At 41.0% G+C, this 18,029-nt stretch overlaps 1 protein-coding gene across 1 annotated transcript in view; it reads left to right on the top strand.

The window, feature by feature from the left end:
* The window catches only part of CCND2 (cyclin D2), a 484,289-nt gene that overhangs the window by 243,077 nt on the left and 223,183 nt on the right, over window positions 1–18,029 (top strand). Inside the window, exon 4 of the mRNA XM_075210201.1 lies at window positions 14,570–14,916. The gene's annotated coding sequence lies outside the window, so the exon portion shown is untranslated. The remainder of the gene's footprint in view (window positions 1–14,569; window positions 14,917–18,029) is intronic.

Here is an 18,029-nt window from a genome sequence, read left to right on the forward strand (position 1 = left end):
GTGTGTAGGTAATTTCAGTTATGTTGGTATAATTAGCTTTGTGTGATTCACCAATTTATCTTGCTGCCAATGAGGATCAATAACAAAGGTTAACAATCAGTTATAAATCCTGCTGCCTTTTGTGCTTACTCTGCATACTTGCCAACTCTCCCGGGATGTCCGGGAGACTCCCGGATTTCGGGTGAGTCTCACGAACTCCGGGGAGAGTATGGCAATCTCCCACATCTGTCCACTTCCTAATGAAGTGGGCAGAATTAGGGCCAAGATACTGCGATTCTCAGAGCCTCGCCCCCCCCCCCCCCCGCATGCCCACCTCCCCCCGGCAGCTCCCAGGAGGCAAATACAAAAAGTTGGCAAGTATGATGTATTGGCGTACTTCTAATGGCATCTCCATCAGGGCTGTCTTAACAGTAGTATGGGCCCCTGGACAAAGCAGTGCACTGGGGTCCTACCTACGCAACCACTCACAGGAATAAAAATGTAAATTATTGACAAAAATTAAGCTGATATTTATTGGTACCTGCAACAAATTCAGTGTTTTACTCTGTGCCCTCCATGCTGCATTTGCTCCCCTTCATCGGTCTCCCCTGTATCACACTGTGCCCTCCATGCTGTATTTGCTCCCCTTCATCTGTCTCCCCTGTATCACACTGTGCCCTCCATGCTGTATTTGTTCCCATTCATCTGTCTCCCCTGTATCACACTGTGCCCTCCGTGCTGTATTTGCTCCCCTTCATCTGTCTCCCCTGTATCACACTGTGCCCTCCATGCTGTATTTGTTCCCCTTCATCTGTCTCCCCTGTATCACACTGTGCCCTCCGTGCTGTATATGCTCCCCTTCATCTGTCTCCCCTGTATCACACTGTGCCCTCCATTATGCTGCTTTTGCTCCCCTTCACTTAACTTTCTATTGCTTTCTTCTGTTCTGGTTTCTTCTTTTCTTCCTTCCTTGCTTGTCCGTTGCGGCACCTCTCTGTGCACTCCTCACTGGAAATGTCGGGAGTGATGACGTCACACCTGACATTCACTGTGAATGGAGCAGAGAAGAGGGGAGGGTGGAGATAAGTGTTTTTTTTGTTTGTTTTTTCTTCTGGGCCCTGCCTATGGGGCCCAGGCCCGGCGCTCCCATTGGGCAAGGTTAGGCAGTTGCCTAGGGCGCCGGGCTCTGGAGGGCGCCTCAGAAATAAAATTACTTTAAAACCGTGCGGCGACCGCTGACCATACCTTCCACGGCCGCCGCACAGCGTTCAGATAAATCCACGGGTAGGGGGGAAGGGGCTATGGATCACCACCGCCGCTTCTCTGCTCCGTCTCCTCCCCTCCACTCAGTGACTGTCGGGCGTGACATCATCATCACAGCCCGACAGTGTCATTGAGTGGAGGGGAGGAGACGGAGCAGAGAGGGGCAGCTTTATGGCGGCAAGGAAAGGTAAGGAAAGACGTGGGGGGGGCGCGGATGTGAAAGTGTGCCTGGGGGGGGCGCAGATGTGAAAGTGTGCCTAGGGCACCAAGGACCCTAGCACTGGCCCTGATGGGGCCCCTATGCTCGTGGGGCCCCCCAGGCAACTGCCCAGCATGCCCATGCAGAAAGAAGGCCCTTATTTCTGTCGGTCACTAAGTTCCCAAAACGTTTTTTTTTTTTGTTTTAGAACAGACGCATAGAAATTTAGATGTAAGATATGATTTTTAAATAGCAGTTTTTTCAGGAGGATTTTTATCAATTTGAAACTATGGGGTTTATTTCTTAATAGAACCCATAGTCTATTAAGGGGAGCGAAAGCAGCATGGAGGGCACAGTGTGAAACAGGGAGACAGATGAATATTGCCACTTATAGCAGCAAGACCCTATGGATCCTTCCCTCAGCGGTGGCCACTGCTTACAGACAGTAACAGAAATTGTAAAAGTTTCATAGAGGACAGGGTAAATCGCTAAATGCGTACCGTTGAGCTTAGTTTAGAGGCTACAGCAATGCTGGTCTACCTGTTTAGCATGTTTGACAAGAGAGGCCCTATAGCCGAATGCACTTAAACGCGGTATGTTTGTGCGTATTACAGTGCACTTACCTATTAAGGGTTAACGTGTTGTCAGGTTATCTGGAAACAGCCAATAGAATCCTTAGGGGAGGTCCCAGGAATTTTCTATATAAGCTTCCTCTCTTGGTTGTCCTGCATTTTTTGTTGCACAAAATCGCTCCTGCCCACCCTTTGTAATGTTGATGTTACTGGTTCTATCCTCACGATTAACATCTTTCTCCCTCCTTTACAGACGAGGCACAGTTTGCAGGCAAGCATTGCGGTCTCAGCGGCTAATTCAAGGCGCTTTCGCTGATTGGCCGTAGGTTACCCCCCCCTTCGTTGTACATATTGGCTCTTGGTCCTTTTGTGTGGGGGTCCCCTTTCCCCTTTTTTGTGTGGATACGTCATCGTGAGTCCAGAGAAGGCGTTTGTTTCTCTGACACCAGACTTAAGCGCTGTCCATTCAGTAAAGGATGATATCCTGGGTTAGTGGATTCCGGGCCAGTTGGCCATCCACGTGTTCGGTTTAAATCTGTTGTTTTGCCTAACTCGCATTTTCTGCCCCCATTTTTATTATAATTAAAACCGTGACCTTATTTGGTAAATTTATATCTGAGTCGTTATTTCATTTAGAGTAATAAGTTTAACAGGTTAAAGGTTTATTGCGCAGTGGATAGAAGCATCAACATTGCGCAGTTTGTGAGTGGACAATTAAATGTTTGCACCCCTTTGCCGGCTATCACAATTTTATACCAAGAACTCAAGTAATACACATTACTTACATAACCGGTTTATAGACTAAGTCTAAAAGGTTTTTCTGCCTTATACCTAGACACACTTGTGGTGGTGTGTGTGTTCATCAATGTGTATAATACAAATCACCCCTCACAATATAACAACTTTCCTTTCAAAGACTCCTGGACACTTTTTTTCCCCCCGTGAAGAGCTCTTCTCTGTCTTTTTCCCCAACTGACCCCATCACTTGATGATTGCGCCTTTCTCTCTTAATGACCCTGCGATAGTTTATTGTTCATTTAAAAAAAAACAAAAAAACTTTTTTTTTATTAAAAGACGGCAACGATTCCTTAACCGTTTCACCGCTCCACTCCGCTTTAAAGGTCTTTCAGGCGGCAAACACTGGCTGAATGAAATGAACAATATATCATGCTGTACTATTGAGATTAAAGTGTTCTGGGAGCTGTCCGCGCTATACACACTTTATCATTTAGTGCGCTGCATCTTCTGTGCATAATAGACAGTGGAATTCTAATTAGGATTCTGGGCTATGAATGGGAATGCTGTGAGTTTGCTGTATTTATTTGTTTTGTACATGCCTGATGCACACCAGTCCTGCTAGTTAAATAATCTGGAAATTAAATAGTAAAAAGCTTCATCTCATGAGAATTCAACCCTGAAGGCCAATGGTGTTCTTAGGCCCGGCACCGAGGGCTGAAGCGCTGAGTCCAAAGACTGGTAGACAGGGGCAGCTTTTAAAAGAGATTTTGGGGTATATTTGCTAAACTGTGGGTTTAAAAAAGTCAAGATGTTGTCTGCAGCAACCAATCAGGTTCTAGCTGTCATTTTGTAGAATGTTCAAAACAAATGATAACTAGAATCTGATTGGTTGCTATAGGCAACATCTCCACGTATTCAAACCCGCAGTTTACTAAATATACCCCTTTGTTTTTATTGTTTTTGACTGATTTATAGAAAAGGCTCACATTAATACAGCACAAGTAGACATCAAATTGCAATGTACAGTTACTAAGACCATACTTGCCAACTCTCCCGAAATATCCGGGAGACTCCCGCATTTTGCGAGAGTCTCCCGGGCTCCCGGGCGAGTGTGGCAATCCCCCGCATCTGGATAATTCTGCCCACTTCCTAGTGAAGTGGGCAGAATTAAGTCCCAAACGCCGCGATTCCTGGTGAATCGCGGCGTTTGGCCCCCCCCCCCCGCTGTCAAATGACGCATTTTGCGTCATCACGTCATGATGGCGGGTCCAAAATGACGCCATTTGGAGCCCCCCCCCCCCCCCGTTACGCCCACCTCCTCTGCAGGCTCCCGGATTTCACCAACAGAAAGTTGGTAAATATGACTAAGACTATTAACATTCTTGAGAAAATCAGCTCCAGTTTGCCTCTCCCTCTCTCTCTTGTACTTCCTCCGTCAAGGTCTTAAGCCAGTGGTTCCCAAATGGTGCGCCTAGGTTCCCTGGGGTGCCTTGAACATCTCACTGGGGTTCCTCGGCCAGGGCCAGTGTTAAGCAAGGCGGGGGACTACTTGGTAATTATTTTGGCTTAAGGGTGTTTTGGAGACCATAAGGGTGCCTTAACCTGAAAAAAATTGGAATCCACTGTCTTAAGCAATATTTTAAGTAGCTGTTGTATCCTGTGACTCTAATATCATGTGATAACTTCCCAACATTCCAGATTTTGAAATCTGCACATCTTAGTCCCCGCCTTACCCACCAAGACTGGGTTGGGTACTATATAAGGAACCTGTAAAAGGCGACACTACTTACCCCAGCAGGATGAAACTGAACCCCTCACCACCAACTCACTGAAAAGACCGACACTTTCAAACGCAAACTTTCCTCAATTGCGGCACCTGAAGAAGCCGGCAGCGGTTGATGACATCACATTGAAGAGACTGAATGTGATCTGAGTTCTTCAGGTAATAATTTAAGGAGGCAACGCCTTGACAAGGTACATGCTTTAGTAATGAACCTTGTCCAGGCGTTGCCTCCTTAAATTATTACCTGAAGAACTCGGATCACAATGTGATTCGTCATCAACCGCTGCCGGCTTCTTCAGGTGTCGCAATTAAGGAAAGTCTGCGTTTGAACGTGTCGGTCTTTTCAATGAATCGGCGATGAGGGGTTCAGTTTCATCCTGCCGGGGTAAGTAGTGTCGCCTTTTACAGGTTCGTAAAAGTGACTATCCACCGCCAAGACTATACACCTAAATGGTGATTCTCCAACTCTGCACCTTGTGAAATATGTGGAAATATTTCCGGTCACCCAGGGCCATAACTAGTGCTGTGCGACAGGGGCGACCGCCCAGGGCACAACGCTGAAGGGGTGCGCAATTTAGGAATATTTTAGGTTCATTTGGTTAAAATTGAGGACTAGGGGGGCGGCATTTTGCTTTCTCGCCCCGGGAGCTAGAATTCTAAGTTACGGCTCTGCGGTCACCTCCAAATGAGGACTGTTGGTAGGGTTGCAGTGTTATCCAAGCAGTGCTGGTCAGGTTAACCACGATATGTGTCCGCGGTTTCGCAGTTGCCCTTTTCAACAGGCAGTGTGGAACACATGATATATTTAAAGATTTGGCCATATAGTGGACAAGGGATTATAATAATAGAAAAAATATGATTAACGTTTCCTGTAAGGGTGGTTAAAGCTACACTATCACCTAGTGAAAGGTGGAAGTGCAAGGTTGCCCCAAACCCCTGGCCCCAACCCTGGGCTGCTTCATGCCGTCATATTTCCTGGTACCCTGCCAGTTTTATATGACAGTCCAGGCAATGCAGTTTAGTTTGCCAACTTGACATGGCACAGAAGGAGGGTGTGGGTGGGAGAATCAGTCTCCAAGTTACACCTGCAGTAAAATTATACCGCACCCCAATCACGTAATACCCACCCCTTGCAGACTTGCTAACACCTTCTTAGAAAATAGTTAAATGATATAGTAAGCTTATCAAACACTCATTTCTATGTACTTCCAATATCCAAACACACAGTGAACGAAAGAAAAATTAGAGTGCCCTTTACTGTTGGGGAGGGGGTTAGTAATATGTATGTTTATTGCAGAGTCTATCTTGGTTTGTTTTGTGAAGTACACAGTCTGTCAGCAGCCGCTGAGACACTGGACAAATGGAAAAGGCCCAGCGAGAATATCAAACATAATACACGTTCACTTGAAAAACTCATCCTGAGCCGAGTTACATCCTGGATGTGCTCTCTATTGACTGGGTTTGAAAGACGTATCTCTGCCTATGCTTGTTTTAGGGTGTTGTGTTATTTGCTCAGGTGTTTCACGCAATATCACCACTTGTAGTCATGGGAAAATTCACAAGCATAGGCAGAAGCATTGAAAGAATGGTTTTATATATATATATATATATATATATATATATATATATATATATATATATACAGCATATTGTACTGCTATCTGTACACAAAACAATAGGTGTTGATGACTTTTCAGGTTTACAATGGAGCCCGCTCATTTGCAGTTTTATTAAAGAATGTAACATTTGCTTAAATTTCGTAGATGTCTGACCAGTATCTGTAATGATTGGTTCTGATATCCATTATATACATGCTCTCTTGTAGGATGCATTAGAGTATAGTAAATAACTGAGTAAAGCTTGTTATGAGATGGAGTACAATGAAAAGTGATGTCTTAACGAGAATTGCGTTTCAAGCTGGATAGGGGCAGTGTGATCGCATGAAGACCTTGTTTATAGTTAATAGATGTGGCACTATGCTGAGATGGAGCAACTCACTATATTGGCTCCACCCACTCCTCAGTGCATTGACTCCGCCCACTCCTCACTGTATTCATTCCACCCACTCCTGACTGTATTGACTCCACCCACTCCTTAGTGCATTGATTCCGCCCACTCCTCACTGTATTCACTCCACCCACTCCTCAGTGCATTGACTCTGCCCACTCCTCACTGTATTCATTCCACCCACTCCTGACTGTATTGACTCCACCCACTCCTTAGTGCATTAATTCTACCCGCTACTCACTGTATTCACTCCACCCACTCCTCACGGTATTGACTCCACCCGCTGGACCCAGTGTGCTGTGCAGTTGTCAACTACACTGAATGCTTTGTGTCAAGTAAAATTGCATGCTTTGAACTGAATAGAGATAGACCATCAAATTGGGGTAAAAGGGACATTTGTGGCACAATCCAGAGAGTAATAATATTACCTTAGTGTCCAAAACATTGCACCAAGACTAATATAACCGTTGGTGTCCAGTATACTATACCAGCATATTCTAACTACTACCATCACCAAACAATAGCACCCTACATTACAGAAATCACTAAGGAGCCCAGGATGGGGGAGGTGTTTTGCATTCCCCAGATCTCTTCCAGCCTGGCTAAAAGAAACTATAGGATTCCCTCATTTAAAATAGGATAATCCCCTCTGTCAAATCATGTGTCCGCTGAAATGGGGTCTTTCTAATACTCAGAGCTCCCCCATCCTGGCGTCAGTGAAATCAGGGTGCCCTCGTTTGAAGTGGTAGGTTGTCTGTTTTTAAAGTTTGGCTACTCTATCTGGCTATTTCTATATATTTTGCGCATTTCATTCAAGAAAAAAAAAATTGTTAGAATTTTCAAGTGCAGATTTTATTATAATAAGCCATGTATTAAATCCTGCTTTTTGCTGTTTTGAAAAGGTGGATTTATGGCTATTTTGGGTAGATTTTTTTTGAAAATATTAATTCTTCTGAAAAAAAACCAAACATTGTGTGGTTGGTGTGGGTACTGCATAGACAAATTACTGATATTGAGGTTGGAATGTGACCAGCCCAAGAAGTGCCAACATACGCTCAGCAGAAGGGTGAGAAAACCTCAGCGGTGAAGGGGTTAAAGTGGAAAAAACTGATATGGGATTTTAATTAATCACATTTTATATTGTAAAAGTGACTTTTGCATTTATTAACAAATTTCAAGATAATATTCTTTATTGGGTATTTGACACTTAATTATATTGAATTGTGGACAAATAACGTTATGCAACTCGTGGGGTGTAATTTAAATATATGTGGAGGAAATTATCTTGCGATATGTCTGACTCAACATATAAGTACTGTTTAGTAAGTACTTTTAGTAAATACTTTTTTTGTGTGCATCTTAATACGTATGTTCGGATTGCAAATACGTCCAGCAATTTACTGTAACACCCTTTGCTTTTTCCTTTAAAGAAAGGACCAAGAGCAAACACTTATGTATTTTTAAAGGGGACCTGTCGTGTTATTATTGTAGAGATATTCTGCTTGGGGACCCAAATGCAAGTGACTTTAGGGTGGAGAAACCAGTGAGGAGGAAGTCTGTTGAAAGTTTTCTTATTGAGACTTCGAGCTGATGACAGGTCCACGTAGTTATTGTCATGTCAAAGTGCTATTTTGTTGTTTTTTGTGTTATCTTATGTATTATCAGTGTCGTATCCTTTTAAAGGGCAGATGAAGATAGCTTTTAGAGAAAGCTCCACAGTTTAGGAGCAACACGCAGCCTGGGACCTTGCAGGGTCTACATAAATAGTGTAAAGGAAGTTCTGTGTTTGTTATGATTATTATATTGTTCTGTAAAACCTTAAATGGATGGTTCAGTAGTTATGTAAACCTTAAGCTGAATAGTTGAGTAAGTATGCAAAATCTGATATTCAATTAAAGTATTAAAATGCCAACACCTGTTCAAGATGGGACTTGCTTTGCTAGCAGTGAAATGATGTCATAGACAAAACGCATTATAAAATCAGTAACTTTTTGCACTCACATTTAATTGGGGATTATGAGCACCAGCTTGGGTCAGTAGAACTAAAGGGCTTGAACTATTGCAGCACAAGCCATCCAAAGGGTTTACAAGCCGTGATTGGTGGGTTTCCTTGTAGGGCTGCAGCGGGAGATCTCATGCAAGAACAGAGGTCACGTGCACGCACGTCATGTGATCACAACTTGCGCGGTGTACGCCCCCTAGGTGATGAGCACTGGAGACTATTTCAGAGCCTCAGTCTCCCCCCTACTCCTTACTCAGAAAAACTTAGGAAACCTTACTTTGCAAAGGGAAAGTTTCCTCTGTCAAAATAAGGATGTCTGTTTAATTACTGCCTGCTGAACATTTTGTATTAACAGGCAATGTGAACATTATTTTCAGTAGCCAATAAATATCAAGTAGATAGGATAAGGTGGGATTCAGATCTACCCAGTAACCAAATAAACAGGGGGACCCTCATTTTAAAAAGAGGAGACCCCTCTTTCAAATTAGGGTGACCTAATTATTTTTGTTTTAATTTGTTTGTCTTTGAAATTAAAATCCACTTATTCTTAACATATTATATGTAAATATTCTCTTCAAACCTGACATTCTCTACTATTGCAGATCTAGTCAGCGAGAGAATAGAATCACCTTGAAAATACTATTACAATGTATAGAATGTCACATTAACACATTGCTGACTCCAGATAGATGGATGGATAGATAGATAGATAGATAGATAGATAGATAGATAGATAGATAGATATGAGATAGACAGATAGATAGATAGATAGATAGATCATACTTGCCAATATTAAATTATTTTCTTCGGGAGCTGCAAGGGGGAAGGTGGGCGTGTAGGGGGCGGGGCTTTGGAAATCACGTCATTTTAGCCTCGCCCTGTGATGTAATGACGCAAATCGCGTCATTTTACAGCAGGGGCGGGGCCAAATGCCGCGATTCGCGGTGAATCGCGGCGTTTGAACCGAATTCTGCCCGAAGTGGGCAGATCAGGGAGATTGCCATACTCTACCGGGAGTCCGGGAGACTCTCGCGAAATGCGGGAGTCTCCCGGACATTGCAGGAGAGTTGGCAAGTATGAGATAGATAGATATGAGATAGAAAAATAGATATGATATAGATACATAGATAGATATGTCATATATAGATAGATTAGATAGATAGATAGATAGATAGATATGAGATGGATAGATAGATAGATAAATAGATAGATATGAGATAGAAAAAATAGATATGAGATAGATATATAGATGTGAGATATATAGATGTGAGATAAATAGATATGGTATAGATAAATGGATAGATATGAGATAGATAGATAGATAGATACATAGATAGATGTGAGATAGATAGATATGTCATAGATAGATATGAGATAGATAGATAAATGTGAGATAGATGTGAGATAAATAGATATGGTATAGATAAATAGCTAGATATGAGATAGATAGATAGATGTGGGATGTATAGATATGTAATAGATAGATAGATAGATAGATAGATATGAGATAGATAAATGTGAGATAGATGTGAGATAATTAGATATGATATAGATAAATAGATAGATATGAGATAGATACATAGATAGATATGTCATAGATAGATAGATAGATAGATAGATAGATTATGTGAGATAGATATGTCATAGATAGATAGATAGATAGATAGATAGATAGATAGATAGATGATGTGAGATAGATATGTCATAGATAGATAGATATGTCATAGATAGATAGATATGTCATAGATAGATAGATAGATGATGTGAGATAGATATGTTATAGATAGATAGATATGTCATAGATAGATAGATAGATGATGTGAGATAGATATGTCATAGATAGATAGATAGATAGATAGATAGATAGATAGATAGATAGATGATGTGAGATAGATATGTCATAGATAGATAGATAGATAGATATGTCATAGATAGATAGATATGTCATAGATAGATAGATGATGTGAGATAGATATGTTATAGATAGATAGATATGTCATAGATAGATAGATAGATAGATAGATAGATAGATGATGTGAGATAGATATGTCATAGATAGATAGATAGATATGTCATAGATAGATAGATAGATAGATAGATAGATAGATATGTCATAGATAGATAGATAGATAGATAGATAGATATGTCATAGATAGATAGATATGTCATAGATAGATAGATAGATAGATGATGTGAGATAGATATGTTATAGATAGATAGATATGTCATAGATAGATAGATAGATAGATAGATGATGTGAGATAGATATGTCATAGATAGATAGATATGTCATAGATAGATAGATAGATAGATAGATAGATAGATGATGTGCGATAGATATGTCATAGATAGATAGATAGGTAGATAGGTAGATAGGTAGATATGTCATAGATAGATAGATAGATAGATAGATAGATAGATAGATAGATAGATGATGTGAGATAGATATGTCATATATAGATAGATAGATAGATAGATAGATAGATAGATAGATAGATAGATAGATAGATAGATTGTTGAATCTAAAGATGTTTCTATAGATGAATACAGTAATGAACTAGAACCATAAATATGTATTCCAGATATTAAACTCTATCCTCATCTACAGGGTCTCCACCTATTGATCTGTGTATGTCTTCCTGCAACATTTACTGACTATTGCTCCTTCCTTCCTGCTGTGCCTTTTCTCAGCCATGTATTTATAACATTGGACAGAGTTGTTTATTTTTGTTGAATAACACACAGAGCTCTTTTCTGGATGTAACAGGTGATTTATGTCATCTTCCAGGGACACAAAATAAACAACCCTACCTGATTATATAAGTATATATCGTGGAAAAGTACATAAGGAAGTCATGAACAAAAAGCAACATACTTAGTAAATGTCAGAGGACAGCATATAGAAGACGACATATTAGTCATCTGAAGGTGAAACGTTAAGCTCCGCTGTCCTGGTGACTTGTATGCAGCGCAGACCACAGTCTTGTATGCAGCACAGAACACAATCTTGTATGTACCTCCTCCTGGTGACTAGTAAATCCTACCTCCAGTTTAATAAAGTTGATCTACAGTCTGGTGGCTAGTGTGCAAAGCAGATATCCAATCTGGTGGCCAGAGTATTATTCAGTGGCTAGTGTATAAAGAAGACTAATCTGGTGGCAAGTGCAAAAAATAGACTTCCAATCCAGTGGTGTTCCTGTACCTCTCCCATTAACACTCACCTCAGGGTTAAACACAGAATTTGTAGAGGGGGGTTTCCACACCACGCCACCAGTGGGCGTGACCAGCATGCATGGGGGCGTGGCTATAATTTTAGACAGTGCTTGGCTGCTCTCCAAGTCTTCCTATCCCCATAATACACATGGGCAATGCTGCGTGCACTACTGTTAGGTGCACACAGCTCTCCCTTTTCAAGCAGAGCTGTGTGAAGTGGGAACAGAGTCCAGCCACCTCAAGTATACAGTGCCTCAAGCTTGGAGGTGGGTTTCCAGGCACTAGGAAGCTCCCCACCCTCAGTTTGTCTATGCACCTAATCTCCCAGACCCCATTGTTAGCATTAGGACACAGCAGGAGATGACATTAACATCCAGCTCACAGCTCCCGGCAATCTGAGTGGCATCGAACAGGAAACTGCTTGTATTTTGGACTGTGAAAAGCTGCCAGAGTCCAGTACATAAGCAGCTTCCATTTCTTGACACAACTTTTCCAAATTAACACATGGCAGAGAAGTGGCCCAGTAGATGGTATGGGCCTCCCTTGTATGCCAATCCACCAGGCCCCCTATGCAGGTTCCTCTATCCATCCTTGAGTAAGTACCCTAATAGAGCTGAAACAATGATCACACTATGACATTGGTTCCCTTCACTTTCTCTAGAGATAAATAAAAAGTACTATTTCTCTCTGCTAGTTGTTACTACAAAGGAACAACGTAACAAAACCTCCAATTGCTTATGAATAGGGGCGGCTTTTGTAACTGTGTAATCACTAACTAGGGAGTGCTAAATTCTGTAGCAAAAGAAAAAAAAAACAGCACAGGAGGAACATGATTGTCAGACCTTTGATCTCCTTAAGCTTTTGAGCAACCCAGATAGAACAAAGTCAACGTTCTTCATACTTAAACAAAAAAAAATGAAAACAGAAGTATGATATTGCTTTAAAGGTTTCTATACCATTTAAATCACAATGCAAACAGGTGGAAAAGGAGCTAAAATAAAATAAAAAGCGTTTGATGTTGGATATGCTAGAAGTGAGGTGACATCCTATTAATCTCATTAGAGTACTTCATTTCACAAGCGGTGTAAGCTGACACTGCTCTATATCATTTACTACGCATGTGTTCTCCATAGAATACTTATTTGTTAACAACTTTAGACAGGATATCATATTGGAGAACTCCGCCACCCTAACCCTCCACTTCAGTTCTTCTGTTAGGCATCTAGCGTGGAGAATGTTAATATTGTTTTGTTTTCAGGAAAAATGTGGCTGCATACTTATTGGAGCTAAGTGCAGACAGATTGGAGATGTATGTGTGCGACACTGTGATAAGTAAAAATAGGGTGTACAACCATATAAGGGGGGTGCTACGTAGCAATACATTGTGCTTTGTGGAATTTAATTTATAGTTCTATAACCTTGGTGAATTTCGATATGTGGTTTTTATGAAATGTAAAGTGGATATGATATTGAGGTACAAGTAACTGAAATTAAAGGGGTTGTCCACTTTTGGAGCCCTTCCCCTACCATGTAGCAGACAGGGGGTTTCTCCCAAAAACTGGGAGTTGGACAGCACTTAAAATGGCAAAGATGGCATGGCAGGTCACTGCCCAGTTCTATTACATAGAGCTTAATAGAAAGCTCTTTACTGAGCTCTGGCAAATAGAGCGTTATGTGTCAGATAACTGGGTGGTTTGTAAGGAGGGTCCTGATGGTGGGATTCCTCCCTTTTACCTACATGGGGCATGACTTAGAGGTGAGTTGTGGGCAAGCAACTTTAAAATAATTAAGATCCGGTATGTTAGTGCTGGTACCCAATATGGACTCTCTATGTCAGAGAAACCACTGTCTTGACACAGATAGAATTTGCACTGTGAATCACACACAATTATGTACAGATATGTTTATAAACTCACTAATTAAAAAAACAGTGTAACCACCATTTTGTAAAATCAGAATATTACTAGGCATAAACTTACTCATACCAGTCAGGACCGGCATGCGCTGCCTGGGGCCTCTAGGTGGCGCCCTGCTCACAGTCAGTCAGAGGGGCATGTTTTCCTCTTGGTAGTGTTTTCCCAGCATGGGGCACCATAGCCGTACTCCCAGCCCATTTCCAACATGGAGGAGCAGCATTCGGCAGCTTCACAGATAAGAAGGTGATGACTGCTTTCCCCTTCATGTTATGGGTCGGTGCATTGTAAGGGGGAATGGGGGTCTCCATGACAACAAAGACACTGAATGAGTGACTTTCTGTCACTCATCTGCTGTTTAAGTGCCCCCTAAACCCTGGTGCCCTTGGCAGCTCCCTAATATTGCCTAGTGGTAGCGCTGGCCTTGATTTCACTGAGCAATCCAGCCACATTTGTTGTGTGGCTAGCCTTGCCCATTCTTCATCTGCACAGAGCTCCATGGCTCCATTCAGCCAAATCTCATAAACAATGTGAATAAAAGAAAGCAATGTGTTCTACCTGTAATACAAACAATCACTAGCTAAATAAGTAGGCCTCGCTTACAAAGCTCGGTAAACATGGCCCAGAGAAGGCAGCCAATTATTGTGCTGAACCGTATTCATGACAGTGCCGCCTATCAGTTCACTAGTGACATACTGAGGCACGAGGTGAGAGATGACTCATGTCTCAGAGATGTCACTAGTTTCTAGTGGATTGATAGACTGACTGTTGTTTCAGCCTACAAAATGTCTGCCTCCACTGTCCCTAGATTAAGGATAGCATTGCTCATATAATGTAACCAGGCCAGTTATACAATATTTTGCACGGGTTATAATTGTTGTTGTCTCTTTAAATCTGCAGAAGCCTCTCCAGCAGTTGGATTCGAGTGACCCTAAGTCTGTGGTGAATCTCCGTATTCCTCACACCAAAGGACACCTGGTTTTGTTGAAACCATTCTCCACACCTCCCTTGTTCAGCATCAAGCCTGGGATCTACTCCTCCTAAGTACTAACCCTGCTCCACCACAGCCAGCTACAAGAGTGTGAGAGACAAGTTTCTATATAGTAGGCTGGAGATGTCTACATACTGGCTGATAGCATTGGAGCATCCACTCTGCCTCCATCATGGGATGTTTAACATTGTTAACCAAGGCAACATTTTATCATATTATCAAGTTCCATCATGAGACTGGATTACCCTCCCGACATGTAAGTGCATCAATACAAGTTATAACATTTAATAGTTGTACTCATGCATAGTTAGTATGAATCACATGACAGGTTAATGGTATACTGCTTTATTATATTAGTTCATTATAGACCTAAAATCTTAATCCAGTGTAATAATTGCCGAACACTCTCTATGAATTATTGTATTTATTGATTATTTTTTTATGCAGCGTTTAGAATCGATGTTCACACAGGAATTGTTAGACACAGATCAATCTTACAATCCAGTTGTTGGTGTCTGGGACACATGGAGACAAAGTGATTAAGTATATTCCTCTTAAGCTGGCCAATGACTATTTCTTACAGGTGAATTGGTCATTTGGTCTGATTGGTGAATCGTAATTTTGTTCACCCTCTTTCTTAAAATAAAAGAATAGGACAAGGTCAGAGTTTAGAGCGCCCCTGTGCGCCTTTCTATAAGGCAAGGAACACCTCTTTGATCCATTGTAGTGTAAATAGGTAAAAAATCCTAAATATGTCCATAAAAAACTACCCAAACACTCACTGCAAAGGACAGATGGGAAATACCTAATAATATGTAACAAAATGCTTGTGTTTGGATGGGGGAAGGGGAGTCCTTGGGTCATTTGTTATGGATTTTTTTAACATAAAGTCTTATTGATATTTTCACAAGTTAATGAGTAAAACACAAACATTACATTACAGTCAATTGACATTATACCGTAGTTATGAGAGAAAATCAATTAGTTGAAAGTAGAGTCCAGTTCTTGCTAATAATCTGAGGTGCTCTTAACATTATAACTTGTTTATAGGTAGAGACAAACAAGGAATGGGGAAGATAAGAATTGGGTGGTAAATGGACAAGTGCTTACTGTTATTAGTCAGAATTTCTGAGAGGAGCGATGACAATAACGAATGTTCATATTAGATTGGATTTTTTTTATATAGAAAGGGGAAGGGGAAATGTGACCATTTTGAATTGGCAAGTGTGGTTACAAACTCATTTCAGCATCCAAATATGTTGTCACACATAACCCCCTTTAGAAAACAACCCTGTATTGGATAGAAGATCAGCACTGGCCTAGAAAATTAATTAATATATGTCAATGTTTGTAAATGTGGAAGACTTATAAGCAGAAACTATTCGTTCTGAGCTCTAATCAGCACAGCCGCTATAACACGTAGGGATGAACGCCACAAACGTTCTCCCAGGATTCATCAACACACAGGTAAAACAGCAAACTATACCCCGCCATCGTGCAGAAGGGGGCATGGCCTTGATGATTCCACGCGCATGAAGACGGGGCCATGATTATGCGAATCGCGTCATCAATGCCCCGCCCGCTTCCTAAAAAAGAGGAGTTGGATCGGAGTCCGACAAGACTACATCAAATTCCGGTATCGCCCGAACATTCCGAATGAGTAGGCGTAAAGCATTCATCTGTAATGCAACAGGGGACGAGATAGAGTCCAATAGATAAAGCCTTATTTATTATAAGAGGACTACAAGAAGAATTATGCCTCAATGCAGATGGGCAATCAGGATCATTGCAACATTAAACGGGCCGCTCCCCACCAGCAATCAGGTTAACCAGGGAATAACACACAAGCCCCATACAAAGTTAGTAGAACATTTAGAGGATCAGCATAACTAATAGAGTAATGGCTAATGAAACATTTCTATTTATAATTATATTAATGTTTTGTGACTATTATATTATGGGTAAAAATAAAAATGGAAAGGGAAAAGAACAATTAGGAGAAAAAGAAGAGTCAAGGGGGTTTTAAGGCAAATAATAAAAAAGGAGGGAGAGGGAAAATAGAGATATATCAATGTGAGGATTAGCACCCAAATGGTGGATACATCCCGCTTATAACCTGGGTGATGTGTCAACCTCTGGCCAAGACCTCTTCCTTTTTTTAAAAATAAATCTAGAACTTCTTCTAGACTCTCTGGATAAATTGGCTTTAAAACAATGTACCTAGTATGACGCAAGCATCCACCTCTTTATATAGTGTCTGTAGTAACGCGTTTCTCTCTAGAGTTGCACCCTGACCCTGTCTGCATTTCTAGCAGACATCTGACATAACTTCTCTGTGGAACTTTATGAACATCTTTCCCCAGAGTAAAGTAATTTGTGAAATCTCTATTATTAGTAGTATTTATTTAATTTATGATATAGGATTTTTTTCAGCTATTGGATATCTATTCACATTAACATTTCAATTATTGATGTATTTATTGTTTTGATGCCTTCTTTTATACTTATGTGTTACATTTTTATGACTACTCAACTGTTTTAGATTTTTTCTTACTCACTTTACTATTTAGTTGCAGTTGCCTTTTTAACTAGCATATTATTTGACTGGATAGATTTAATACGTTTTACAACCGGTTATATTTACGTTTTATAAGTCTTTGGGCCATAAGACCAGCGCTTTAACAAAAAGTAGTTTTTTATGCCCAGATCTGCACTAATAACACCCAGTTTAAATGAGACCATGACCTTTTCCAGACACACCATATCCACACCACGCCAGTAAGACACTTGTGGCAAAATCAAGCTTCAAATACAATGTTCAAGCTCCATTTTTGCTTCACTGTTATGCACAATGCTATTCCGCACTGTATTTGTAAATACATATTTTGAGACCCTCAAGGGCTATTTTGCTCATTTACACTTTAAACGTAAAGATTGCAGCAACTTTTCAAAAAAAACACTTAGGGCTAGATTTACTAAACTGCGGGTTTGAAAAAGGTGGAGATGTTGCCTGTAGCAACCAATCAGATTCTAGCTGTCATTTATTTAGTGCACTCTACAAAATAACAGCTAGAATCTGTTTGGTTGCTATAGGCAACATCTCCACTTTTTCTATCCCGCAGTTTAGTAAATATACCCTTTGTACGGCTGTCTTTTGAGTCTCATGTATCTTAAGAAAAGTTCAGCTTTTAATCTAGTGTATAGGTTTGTCTGCTGCAACATGCAGCCGTCATCATCATCAATTGGTCACTTGCACGGGTACTAGGGGAACCCTAAACGGGACCCCTAAAATGCATATCTTAAAGATACGTGGAAGTCAAAGTCAGATGCATCTCTAAGGGGTGTGGGTGACTTGCGTCTCTATGCCCC

This window comes from Mixophyes fleayi, chromosome 4, assembly GCF_038048845.1.
Source record: "Mixophyes fleayi isolate aMixFle1 chromosome 4, aMixFle1.hap1, whole genome shotgun sequence".
Classification (NCBI taxonomy): Eukaryota; Metazoa; Chordata; class Amphibia; order Anura; family Limnodynastidae; genus Mixophyes; species Mixophyes fleayi.